Genomic DNA, 12662 nt, shown 5'->3' with positions numbered 1-12662 from the left:
AGTGACAGGTAACCATGTTTTTACTTCAAATGTATTATTTAAAATCGATTGTGGAAAAGGTTTGGAGGAATTGCCTTGTTTGAGAAAAAACACCGTTTGATAAACTATTTTTATTCTTCTCCTAATATTGGCTTCATTTTGTCTAATTATTAGTAGAGATATTTCAGAGCAACTATCTTGCTTTAATACGAAAAACCAGCAAATGAAACATAATCTCAAAAATAAAAAAGGAGAAGAAAACACAAGCAAATTGGAATAAGCCAGATCTGAAAATAGGTGCAACCAGAATAAATTTACCTGGAAAAATGAACCAACAATCAGTGTGATTTCTTCCTCTTTCTTTAATAAATGGACTAAAGCTAGCTCACATCAAGTTTCTACAACTTCCCTCCTTTGAAGTTCACATATTTTACAGCCACTCCAGATGCAATGTTAGAGATACAAAGACTTAGGCTTCTGACTTGCTATTTTCCAATTTTTATGGTTTATTCTTCAGTCTTTCTTGACCACCAAGAATGCAACCAAGCTAAAACCACGGCCAAAAAAGTCCTACACAAATAAATTCTTACTGTAAGTACCTAAAAGTAAAGTATTCTTCAACTCAAGCTTTACTTACAGTTCACGGCCATATCATTTATGTAATTCTCAAATACTGATCAGTCTTAGTTTACAGTTCCAGGTAAGAATGGCCCAAAACTTTCACCAGCTAACCATTTCATATATACATAGGAGTTTTCTAACAGGATATGGCTCTTTTTGTTTTATTTTTATCTCATGCCTATCTTAAAAGATTTATTTCATCCTGATACAATCAATAAGCCAACCTCCTTAAGCAAGTCAGCTGTAGATAGTGGTTCACAAATACTGCATATAGTTCTAGACAAAGCTTTTTAAGAAGAACTTGACAAACAGGAGCATATCCAAAGGAAAGCAGGCAAAGATTAGGGTTCAGGAAAGACAAATCTATCAACTATAGTTAACAGAACAACAGAGTTGGAAGGGATCTTGGAGGTCTTCTTGTCCAGCCCCCTGCTCAAGCAGGAGAACCTATACCATTTCAGACAAGTGGCTATCCAGTCTCTTCTTAAAGCCTCCAGTGATGGAGCTCCCACAACTTCTGAAGGCAACCTGTTTCCCTGGTGGACTGTTCTCACTGTCAGGAAACTTTTCCTTAGTTCTGGGTTGGAGAAACTGGGTATGCTTAAACTGGAGAAAACGGTGGGGAGATATGTTGGCAATCTTCAAAAGCTACTGTGTAGAGAGAGAAAAAGCAGAATTGTCCAGTTGTTCCAGAAGACAAGGAACAATGGCTTAAATTACAAGGAAATGGATTTTTTATGGACATTAGAAAAAAATCCCTAATGGTTACTGCTGTTCTACACTTAAGCAGATTGCCTTATCAGATAGTGGATGTTTAAACAGAGGATGAAGGAAAGCTTTGTACTATAAGATACACCATAGTAACAGAAAGTATTAGAATAACTATTTTGGCAGTGAACCCAAGCAATGCAGTTGTGAATTAGTTTTGTTTTCACTCCTGTTCTAAGTTAAAATTATTTTAATGTTTGCATTCTAACCTTTCAGTTATTACAAAAGCAGCACAGGTTTAAAAAATATCCTGGGGATTTGTCAGAAATGCCCCCTGGACCAAAGATAGTGGCAGTAAAAACTATACTAAACTACTACCTCAAAGCAGAATACTGTATGGGACCAAAGTATGAAGATTTGTAAGATTTATAGAAAAGCTTTTTCCATGTGGGTTTTAGAGTTCATTATAAGTATAATCTACTCAACAGACAATTTTGGGTCCAAGGGAAACTGCATCAAAATAAACACCATAACTAACACTAGGAGTAAAACAAAGCTGAAAGAGAAATATATGAGCAGTGAACGTAAGGTAGATAGAAGGAAGAACAATGTAAAGAATTGGCACTACTGGGAATAATAAACACTATCACTAAGATGGAGCTCAGGGCCAAGGTGAAGGAGATCAAGAGTTGTAATAATGTAATGGCATTTAAATTTTATCAAGAGTTAATAAACCCAGGAACAGAACAGCTCTGTATTAGGAGAAAGTGCTAAGCGCAAATAGTAAGATAAAGGCGGTCTCTGAGAAGGATTTCACTGGAAATGTACAGATGTGCTGCTAACTTCTCCCAAATGGAGGTTTACTTCTCCTTCCAAAGTAGATCCAAGAGGTAGGGCAACAGGGACACTGGAGACCCTGGAGTGGTAATGGAGGCAATGCTGATTATTCCTCAGTTTATACAGAACCTTGGCCATCAAGGTAGGGGACGTTATTCTCAAAAGACTTATTCCTCTTTTAAAATTCTTTAAGATCTCCAGTCAAAAGATGTTTTATCTTCATTCTTAAACATGCTTTATTATTTGTCAAGGAAAAAAACAAAACCCAAGGCCATCAGTACTGAGATGGAACACTTACATCTCCAAAGATTACGGTGCTTAAAAGTTAATTAACTGTCAGGAAATTTCTTAGTTTTAGATTGGTTCTCTCTTTAACAAGCTTCCACTCATTACTTCTTATCCTGCCCTCTGGTGCTTTGGATAATAGGTTGACCCCTTCTTCTCTGTGACAGCTAAAGTACTGGAAGACAGCCATCATGTCACCTAGTTCTTCTCTTCCTTAGACTAGACATACCCAATAGTTGACACATAGTTGTATCTTTAATTTTTTTGACATTGCAAAATGTATGCTATAATTGATTTTCAAACTGAATTTATTTATTTTGTTGCGTTTTATTTTGAAAGTTACGGTAGACTTTTAATACTAGGGATTTTTTTTCTTTTAGGCCAGAAAAATAAGAAATACAAATAATGTCAGTTTTGGCAGCGTGATTAGTATAATGTGATACACCCAGAAGCAATAACACAGCCTTAAGACAATTAACAATGGTTTATTTACAACTATATACAGGCAAACACATGCAGAAGATAAAATCCCTTACCATTCACTACAGACACAAGGAGAGAACTGAATACACGCTGAGAAGAAACATCCGCTAATAGCTACCTATATATATGGACTTGTGCGGCCCTCCCATCATTAGCTGCAATGAATCAGTCTTATTTCATCAGCCTTGCCTTCAGCTTACAAATTACATTTTACAGTCTTACATCAGCTGGCAGCTATTAAATCCTCAGGGCCTTGACAAATAAACTATATCGCTCATTACATTTCTACTTATACTGCTTTTAAAATTTCAAATTATTCAAGGGGATGCTCCCAAATGGTCTTTGGCACTAAAACTACCGCTACCTCTAAGCAACAGGGTGGATTTGATTTAAATCATAATTTTTAAAGAGCAACTGTCATCTCTATCCTGAAGTGGCTCCTCTGGCCCGCTGTTGACTCACCGACAGTCCCATTCACTTTAATGGGGCGGCTGGTGATGCGGCAGTGACACATCAAGGTGGGGATGTGGCAGGCACCAGGTGAGCAAATGCCCGCTAACAGGCACTGCCATGATGGAAATGACAGATGCTCTTTAATATTATATTTATAAGCTGCTTAGGTTTCACTTTCGTTTTTACTGGTTGCCCTTTGTCCTCATACTTCGAACCTGGTGGTACAGACGCATTTCTCTTCAAACATTCATGTAGTACGAAGTGTACATAATGTGTTTCCCCAAAAATAAGATAGGGTCTTATTTTCTTTTGCCCCCCCCCCCCCAAAAGCACTTGGCCTTATTTTCGGGGAGGTCTTATTATTTCTGAGGTGCAGGAGGTAGTAAGCGTGGTCACCTCATGGCTGCTGCTGTGATGCAATATTTTCAGGGAGGGCTTTTGATTGGGCTTATCATCTGGGGAGGTCTTATTTTTGGGGAAACAGAGTAATTTGCAAAACAATGGGCTAAAAGAATATTCCTGAACTTTGTTTTATGATTTATCTCATGGTTACTGTAAATTGTGTGAATGCATCACGCAGTGCATGTTGTCAGCTTGTAGAACTTGGATTCATTGAATGACTTTACCAATAATGTAAATATTGCAGAATATACAGCCTCATGCTACATAACCAAGCTCCATTTCATGCAGAATAAATTAAATTATTAATGTATCTTCAATAGAAAACTATCTTTAAATAGATTTTTACTCCAGAAGCATTTTATTAAAATAAATTTGATTAAAAAATTAAAAATCCAATTTAAATTTTAAAGATCGGTTTTTATCCATCCTGCTAAGCAATGAGCTAATGTACACACTGGAAGGATTTGAACAGTTGCTCTGAAGGCTTCTTCACCTGATTTCTATAGGCAGAAGTATAAACAGCTACTTGGCAAAACAATTATATAGGAATAATATAAAGACAGGCAAATAATCTGAAGTAACCAGCCTTCAGCAGGATATAGTTCCCTCACACCAACGTTTTGTAAAATACCACTTTCAAATATTAAATAGCTTGCTATGGCAAGCCATTTCAAATGGTAGTCAATACCCATTGAGACTAATGTAGCAAGGTAAGCTACTTGGGCAATCAATATCCCATATACTTTTCCCAACCACTCTTAAGATACTCGGGAGCTCCTTATTAGCATGTTTACATCCAATTAAATGTATTAATATATATGTTTAATCAGCTTCTGAGCTATCATATTTAATTCTCCGGTGGAAGAAAAAATATGATTTTTTATCTCCCTCAATTATTGATGAGGATTGAAAGATTAAACATAGGGACTAAAGGGCACTGGAAATATTTGTCTATTACAAATATGAGCACAGAAAAAAATGATCCAACATATCATTTTCCTTTCAAATGACTTCACTTCTGCTGGTCAATAAAGGAAAGATAAAATGGGTAGCTGATATCAGCAATCTGCTATATTAATCTTCCACGCAGCTTTACTTAGGCTCAGAGCCACATAAACTAAAGTGGGAAGGAGGGTTCTAGAGTGGGATCTAACAGATACTTGACTTGGGCTAGGAATTAGTCTGATGTAAGCCTTTTACCAAATAGAGAAATTGAAATTAATTTTTAGAAAATGCTTAATAATATAGCATTGCAGGCTAATTCTGCCGAATGCCAGCAGTTTGATCCTCACCAGCTCAAGGTTGACTCAGCCTTCCATCCTTCTGAAGTCAATATAATGAGGACCCAGATTGTTGGAGATAATATGCTATCTCTGTAAACTGCTTAGAGAGGGCTGTAAAGCACTATGAAGCAGTATATAAGTTAACTGCTATTGCTATCTGATTTCTACACACAGATACTTTGTCTTTCTCATTCATGTTTTCATGATTGATAGAAAAGTCTACATTTGTCTCCTTTCCCACTAGCATTGTATTAAACAATATACTCCCAATATCTCTGCAAGCTTACAATGTGCAATCAAGAACCCAGTCTCTCCTACCAAAAGCCAAATATTTTTTCATTAAATGCCAGCTTTTCTCTGAATTCATCTACAAATTTATCAGCCTCCTCTATAAATCTGTATTTGAATGCCTGACTTGTCATCCAGTTCTATAAACATTCATTAATTAGGCGCATCAGTTCTCCCCCTTTTATTATTTCTCTTCCTCTTATTGCTTTTCCATAGACAGAGGTGACTCCTATCCAAGTTAAAAAAATGCATTTGTGTGTCTATGAATTTCTCTCAAAGGCAAAACTGACTCAATTAAGCAAGGAGGGGTTTTTTGTGGCACAAATCACAATTTCTTAAGAAAATGATTCCATGTGCTGTGAAGAATATGGGCATGGTCAGTTCTAGGGGCATTTTGTATTTGAATAAACATACTGCAATCAAACTGCTGCAAACAAAATCAAAGACACCGACATATATAAATCCAGACACTAAGATAGAAATGGACAATAAGACTTTGTTTTGAAATGACAATAAGACATGGTGAGGCAGGCAGAAAGAAGGTAGTGGGATCAGCTTAAATCTGGTGAGATACTAACATATTCACCCTAACAGATTCAACGTATTGTCAGTTTTATAACAATATAGTATAAGAAAAAACAATTCAGGAAAGCAACATATATAACAAACTAAGAGAAAAATATGTACATATATTATTGCAAATAATTAAAGGAAAAAAACTCCTGAAAAATTGTGTCAGAAACAGAAAAATTCCAAAAGTGTGTGCCAACTTGTTTGAAAATCCTCTTATTCACCCGTCTGTCCAAAAGAGAGAGAAAATGAAAAAAGGCTATTTCTACATCTTTCAAAAATCCTAATATATACGGTATGTATCTATTATTGCATTTATTCTTTTGACTACTTTCCCTGTGCAAGAACTCCACAATTCTTGGTGCTTTGATAAACTCCAAATTTATAAAAAAACAGCCAAGGATGTATATGAACTCTTGATAAGCAAGATCATTTACTTATTTACTAAATTTGTGTCCTATCTTTTCTCCATGGGCCTGAGCTAGCTTACTTGAGAATTTCTCCTTATTTTAATCTTTGTTAAACAACATCCCTCCTAACCTTGGTTGCAAAAAACTCTATGAGTGTCCATGAAAGTGTACCCTTGAATTCTCTACAATGCTAAATCACTATGCCACACAGGCTTTCTATTAATAATCATGTACATAATATGTAGAAAATAGTCCAAAATATGTCAATCACAGGATAAGCCGAGGCCATGTGAGTTAATCTTCTAACTACAGAAGTGCATTGCCAAATAAGGTAATTATAACCAACCTTTGTTAAACATTATCTGAGGTGTCCTATAAATCCAAATGAAGTTTTCTATTGTATCTTTATTTTGAAATAAACTTTATTAATTAAACTGGCAAAAATGTTCAGCCTATATAGCATTCATTGAGCTGTCCATGAAACGTCTCACAGTAGACAGGTACAACTAGAAGAAATGTTGCTAGGCCTTAAAGCATCAATTTCACCCCAAATTCTCCAAAACAGATCTACTCTGCCTACTGATGGAGTTCAACCCTATGATATAAAACCTGAAGAAATCGACAAGCTGACAAAAGTTACATGCCTTGCTTTAAAACAAAATTTACCAGAACAGGGTACTTACATAGTAATACCATAAGACAAAACAACTAATTAAGAACTTAAGAAATTTAATGAATCTTCTAAAAAGTTTTTAGAAGCATCCAGAAAAAACATTTGCATTTTACTCACTAGGAAGTTCCACTTAGATATTCTTATACAAGCACGGACAGAACTAGTGTGTTTTGGAATAATTCCAGTGGACGGGGGAAACATAGAGACTATCATTTCAGAATCAAAATACTTAATAGAATGGCCAAGAACAGTAAAGAAAACAGAAACAACCTCCCCCGAGCTACCATTCCAGAAACATAAACCATATCAGTTGAGGGAAGATAAAAATATGGTATCTTCAAGTAATGAGTTCAGAGAATGTCCTTAATTAAGATCACTTCTATTTAATCAATTACAATAGTTTTTGTTGTGAATTAGACAGACAGACACACACACACACACATTATATAGATGATAGATAGATAGATAGATAGATAGATAGATAGATAGATAGATAGAGTTACAGCTAGAGAGATGGAATAAAACATCTAGTTAAACCCAAAACGTATTGCGGGAATTAAAAACAGCAATCTGAAGAATTCCTTCATGTCTCCTTGGCAATGCTCTGAAAATAAATAGCACAAGCACTTTGAAAAATACTTCAGCTTTATATATACTGAACACTTGTACAATATTGAAATGGAAATTGATTCCAATATAAATATTTGAAATATTTTTCAGAACTACATGGCTGGTTACTGCATTTACTATAAGAACATGAACATCAAGTAGTTTTATCTTTTCCATTCTTAGGGAATATTTTAGATATTCTATCTCTTATCTATTCCTTATCCCCAAGTAGCATTTTACAGGCATATCTATGTTGAACAATACAATACAATAGTAGAGTTGGAAGGGACCTTGGAGGTCTTCTAGTCCAACCCCCTGCCTAGGCAGGAAACCCTATACCATTTCAGACAGATGGCTATCCAACATCTTCTTAAAGACTTCCAGTGTTGGGGCATTCACAACTTCTGGAGGCAAGCTGTTCCACTGATTAAATTTCTCCTCAGTTCTAAGTTGCTTCTCTCCTTGATTAGTTTCCACCCATTGCTTCTTGTTCTACCCTCAAGTGCCTTGGAGAATAGTTTGACTCCCTCTTCTATATGCTATTATCATTATAAAAGAAAATGTAAGAATCGTAGCTTTAAAAGAAAATATTCCATATTTTTCTGAACTTGAAGTATTTTAGCATGCATCTAATAAATAAATTATCTTTGCATTTTTTATCCACTAACTGGGTCAAAGTTGTTCTCATATGCTTAATATAAGCAAGTAAGGTACTTTATCAGACGGTCCCAACTTTATTTGGATAAACAACTCATCTGCAACCTTGTCTGGCTCAATGGCCACATTTGGTTCCTGAGGAACATACAGGACATGTGGCTAGAGAGAGATAAACAAGTACAAAGATACAATTGATGTATGGTTGGTATATGTAAATGTCAGTTTACACATATAAACATATCATAACTTAACATAATTTTAAAATCCATTTTTTAAAAAAATAAACTGATTCCCCATTCTACATTTTTAAAATAAAGCAATAAAACTATCTAAAGTGCTAAAATTGTTAGAATGACTGGGAAAATGCATGGTACCAAAGTACCACAGCAAATATTTTAAGTGATCTTCTTGGGCAGAATATTCTTTAAATGAAGCAACACCAGGGAACAGGGTACTTCTGATTTGTCAGCATAAGAACCTTGGAGGAAGAACTTAAAGTATAAGTAGGTAAGTACCAAAAGGGACGTACCACTTGTAGCATGAATGTAAACTGTTTAGAATTTTGTAAATACCAGTATGTTGAATTTCACTTGGAAACAGTACAGGGTTAGAGTTAGTACAGGGTTAGGATTTTTGTGTGTGGCACACATCACAATTTCTTTAAAAAAAAGATTCCATGTGCTGTGGAGAATAATGACAATATGTTACTGGAATGGGCATAGTCAGTTCTGGGGGCATTTTGTATTTCAATAAACATACTATAATCAAACTGCTATAAACAAAATCAAAGACACTGACATATGTAAATCCAGACACTAAGATAGAAATGGACTTATTGTCTTCTGGCCTTCGTTTTGAAATGACGATAAGACATGGTAAGGCAGGCAGAAAGAAGATAGTTGGGATCAGCTTAAATCTGGTGAGAACATACTCACCCTAACAGATTCAACTTATTCTCAGTTTTATAACAATGTAGTATAAGAAAAAACAATTCAGGAAAGCAACAATATAACAAAGAGAAAAGTGTGTGTGTGTGTGTGTGTGTGTGTGTGTGTGTGTGTGTGTGCAAGCAAATAATTAAAGGAAAAAACTTCCTGGTAAATTGTGTCAGAAACAGAAAAATTCCAAAACAGAAAAAAGATCAAAAATATATCAATCATTGTCATAGTGATTGAACTGTCCTCCTTTGAATTGGAGAATGCCTAAATCTTGTACTTGATCTTTTGTGGAAGGGAAATTCACTTTGTAACAGAATGGGTGCAACTGGACAAAATACCCATCTATAATTGTAATCCAACTTTGATATCAATATATCTAACATTTCTATATCTATGGCGTCAAACCTTTATAGTTGGTTGGCAAAGCGATCATATAGTTCTGACTCTGGAAGAATCCAAAATCAGCAGCTAGAAAGAAGGAAACTAGGTATCAGGAAGAAAGATGGATGTGAAAGGAAGATATGAAATTCCGTGTGCATGGAATTTCACTGACTGACACCTGAACCTCACAAGAATGGTTATTTGCACTACGCAGAAATTTTCTGAAGTTATGCGCAAGTCAACAGGAGATACTACTTACAATACAGTTATCTCCCAGAAAAACATTTTGGTTGTCTCATCTGGAACGACTATATACTCTATACTATATATATTAATGATAATAGCTAACAGAAAAATAAAGATCTGCCCACTCTTAAATATTTGATCAAGACTCGCTTCGTTTGAACAAGGAGGTGGAGGGGCAATTTACAGGGATTGTTCTCCCCCCCACCCCCAGGAAATAAGACTGGTGTGAAAATTCTGTTCAGTTATCAAAAAAGGGCCAAGATTCATATAATGGGCAGAGGGTGCCCAAATCTTCCACAGGTGCCAAGCAGAGTCCCTGCCGCTATCAAATCATCCCAGGTAGGAAATGCCAAGCCGAACTTTCGTTATAAACCCTGGAAGGCGAAGGGAGGCCGTGTCCAGCAGCTACTTCATGGCTTCCGAGTAACCCCCGCCGCCCCCCCACCTTCCAGCGCCGCAAGTCACCACCTCAATGCCCCGAGAGTAAAAAGCAGCAGCCCTCTCGAGGGGCCTGCCCCCCCTCCGCTCCCCCTTGGGGGGCGCCAAGCTCAGCCTGCGGGCGCCCCCAACCAAAAGGCCGCGCACCCTCCCAGCTCGGAGCCCTGGAAGAAACGCAGCCCAGCGGCCGCCCTCTCTTAGGCAAGGCCGGCCCCTCGAATCAGGCGCGCACAACTTATCTACCACCAACCCCCAGTACCTGCTGTTGCGGCCGGCTAAAGAGCCGGCCTACACGGTACCAAAATCCTTCTTGGGCCCAAGGCGCGCACAGGCGCCTCTCCCTCTACGCAAGGCGAAGCCGGGTGCGAAAAGCCACAGCGCGCAGGCGCGGTTGAGCCAGCCATTTGGCGCAGCTTCCGGTCCGCCTGTACGTAAATAAGTCTAGGGAGAAGGGGCCTGTATGGAAGAGAGTGCTATGCTTCTGACGAGACCTGGAGGGCGGGTTTGCCGTGCTAGCCTGCCGCGGGACCGCAAGGAAGATCCCATGTAAGACGCGCGAGATGCGTAACGAACGAGCCGTTTCTTTGCCTGCTTCTAAGGCGTAAAGTATAACCGGGAGAGATCCATCACTTCACTCAGGGAGCCACTGAACGGGAGGAGGTTGCAGCTTTTTTCTTGGTCTTTGCGCACCTTCGACAGGGTAACTAAATCCATCTGGTTTGCCCACGGAGAGGAATTTACAAGGGGGGGAAAAAGGACAGGCAGATGCGCCATGAGCATTCCTAAATAACGGTGATTTTAAAAAGGAAATCCAGAAAGCGGATTCTGCAAAAAGCGGTGCAGCTCGGAACATTGAACATGCACATTTCCTGAAATGATTATTCTGCAACTTGATCCAACAGATCTTGGAAAGAGGTAGCAGCTGACTTAATTGGAAAGTCCGCATAATTTGTGGGAAAGGAGTAAAAGATCATTTCAGGAGATCTGACATAGAACTTTATTTCATGTGATATTTTTTTTTTGCAAGTTCTGTGGGAAACAATACATTGCATCTTTTTGTACAGAATGAACCCTAAATTCAGTTCACTCTGCCACAAAAACATGTACCATCATTTTTATGTAGGCTCCACCAGAAGCCTTGGCACAAATAACATCATACACTATACCAAAAACAAAGAAACATGGATTTTTTTTTGGCATTAATAGTACATTTCCAACATTGACTCTTGGGATAAATCTTAATGTAACCCACCAACTAATAAAAACATTGGATATGAAACCTATTGGAGGAAATGATCAGTTTCTAATGTGTTTGAGGGAGGGCGTGTTTTCTCTCTGAACATCCTGTAAAGCAGTGCCAAGTTGTATTATAAACACACAAGGTGCTTGGGATATTGTTTTTACATCTAATCCACAACACACTATTCAATGCTCAATGCTTGAAATCCCAACCATAAAACACACCGTTTGGTTGTCGGAAGCACAACTCCTAGTTTTATCCTAAATGGTAATATCCCTGCATCATTACTGTGCATCAGCCACAACACATTTCCCTGCCCCATGCTAAGAACTGAACTGGTTATTGTAAGAATGGATGATGATCAGAACAAGATAGAATTCTGTTGGACATTAGAAGACAAGAACTGAGATGCCAAACAATCTCACCGCATTATCTTCTAGTTATGGTACAACAGGAAAGACTAACTACAATAGCCTACCAGGCAGTCCAGAGTGTTGATATCCTGTGGTCTCAGTATTAATATGGCTGTACTTTTCCTGTTCAGCTCCTGGCTGAAAAACTCTATTTGAAACATTTATATAGCTGCCCGTCTTATAACAAACTTTGGCAGCTTTCAGTTTAAAATTACAGCAACACAAAAACCATAGTAAAATGATAACCTAACACATTAAAGAAAAACCTGGTGCTATGTCAAGCTTCTGATATTCAGTCACCTTGTCTTATCTCAGCAGTTGTGAGAAATGCCAGTTCTTCAGTGCTTTGCAAAAGACCAGGAGAGTAGTGGTGGACCAAACTTCAGGAGGAAGGATGAGGTCTGCCATGGTTTTTGGCAAGCCACTAACACACTAACCCATCTGGCAAATTGATGACATGCTGAAAGGATAAGCTGTTCCATACGAGTTATTCGCAGCCTTTTTTCTGCAATGAAGTCCAAAACTGTCTTGAAGTCTCAAGATCCTATAGATCTAGTTAATGCAGTGATACCAAATAACATTTTATTATTATTAAATGTATTTGTCACCCATTTCACAGTTCAAAGTGACTATGAGTGGCTTACAACATGATAAAATATATACATAACTAGACAAGTATAAAAAACATTAAAATTACCCAAAACCCCCCCACTAAAAACCATGGGGTAGGGGTGGACAAGCATAACAT

General features: G+C 37.6%; 1 protein-coding gene across 2 annotated transcripts in view; it reads right to left on the bottom strand.

The window, feature by feature from the left end:
• Nucleotides 1–10657, bottom strand: part of KPNA1 (karyopherin subunit alpha 1) — a 45098-nt gene extending 34441 nt beyond the window's left edge. For both annotated transcript variants that reach the window (XM_081943241.1, XM_081943242.1), the window contains exon 1: nucleotides 10521–10657. The gene's annotated coding sequence lies outside the window, so the exon portion shown is untranslated. The remainder of the gene's footprint in view (nucleotides 1–10520) is intronic.
• Nucleotides 10658–12662: the final 2005 nt, after the last annotated feature.

The sequence above is a fragment of the Natrix helvetica genome (assembly GCF_964273705.1).
Source record: "Natrix helvetica genome assembly, chromosome: 2".
Taxonomy (NCBI): Eukaryota; Metazoa; Chordata; class Lepidosauria; order Squamata; family Natricidae; genus Natrix; species Natrix helvetica.
The sequence above is the reverse complement of the archived record's forward strand: the minus strand, read 5'-3'. Positions and strand labels throughout refer to the sequence as shown.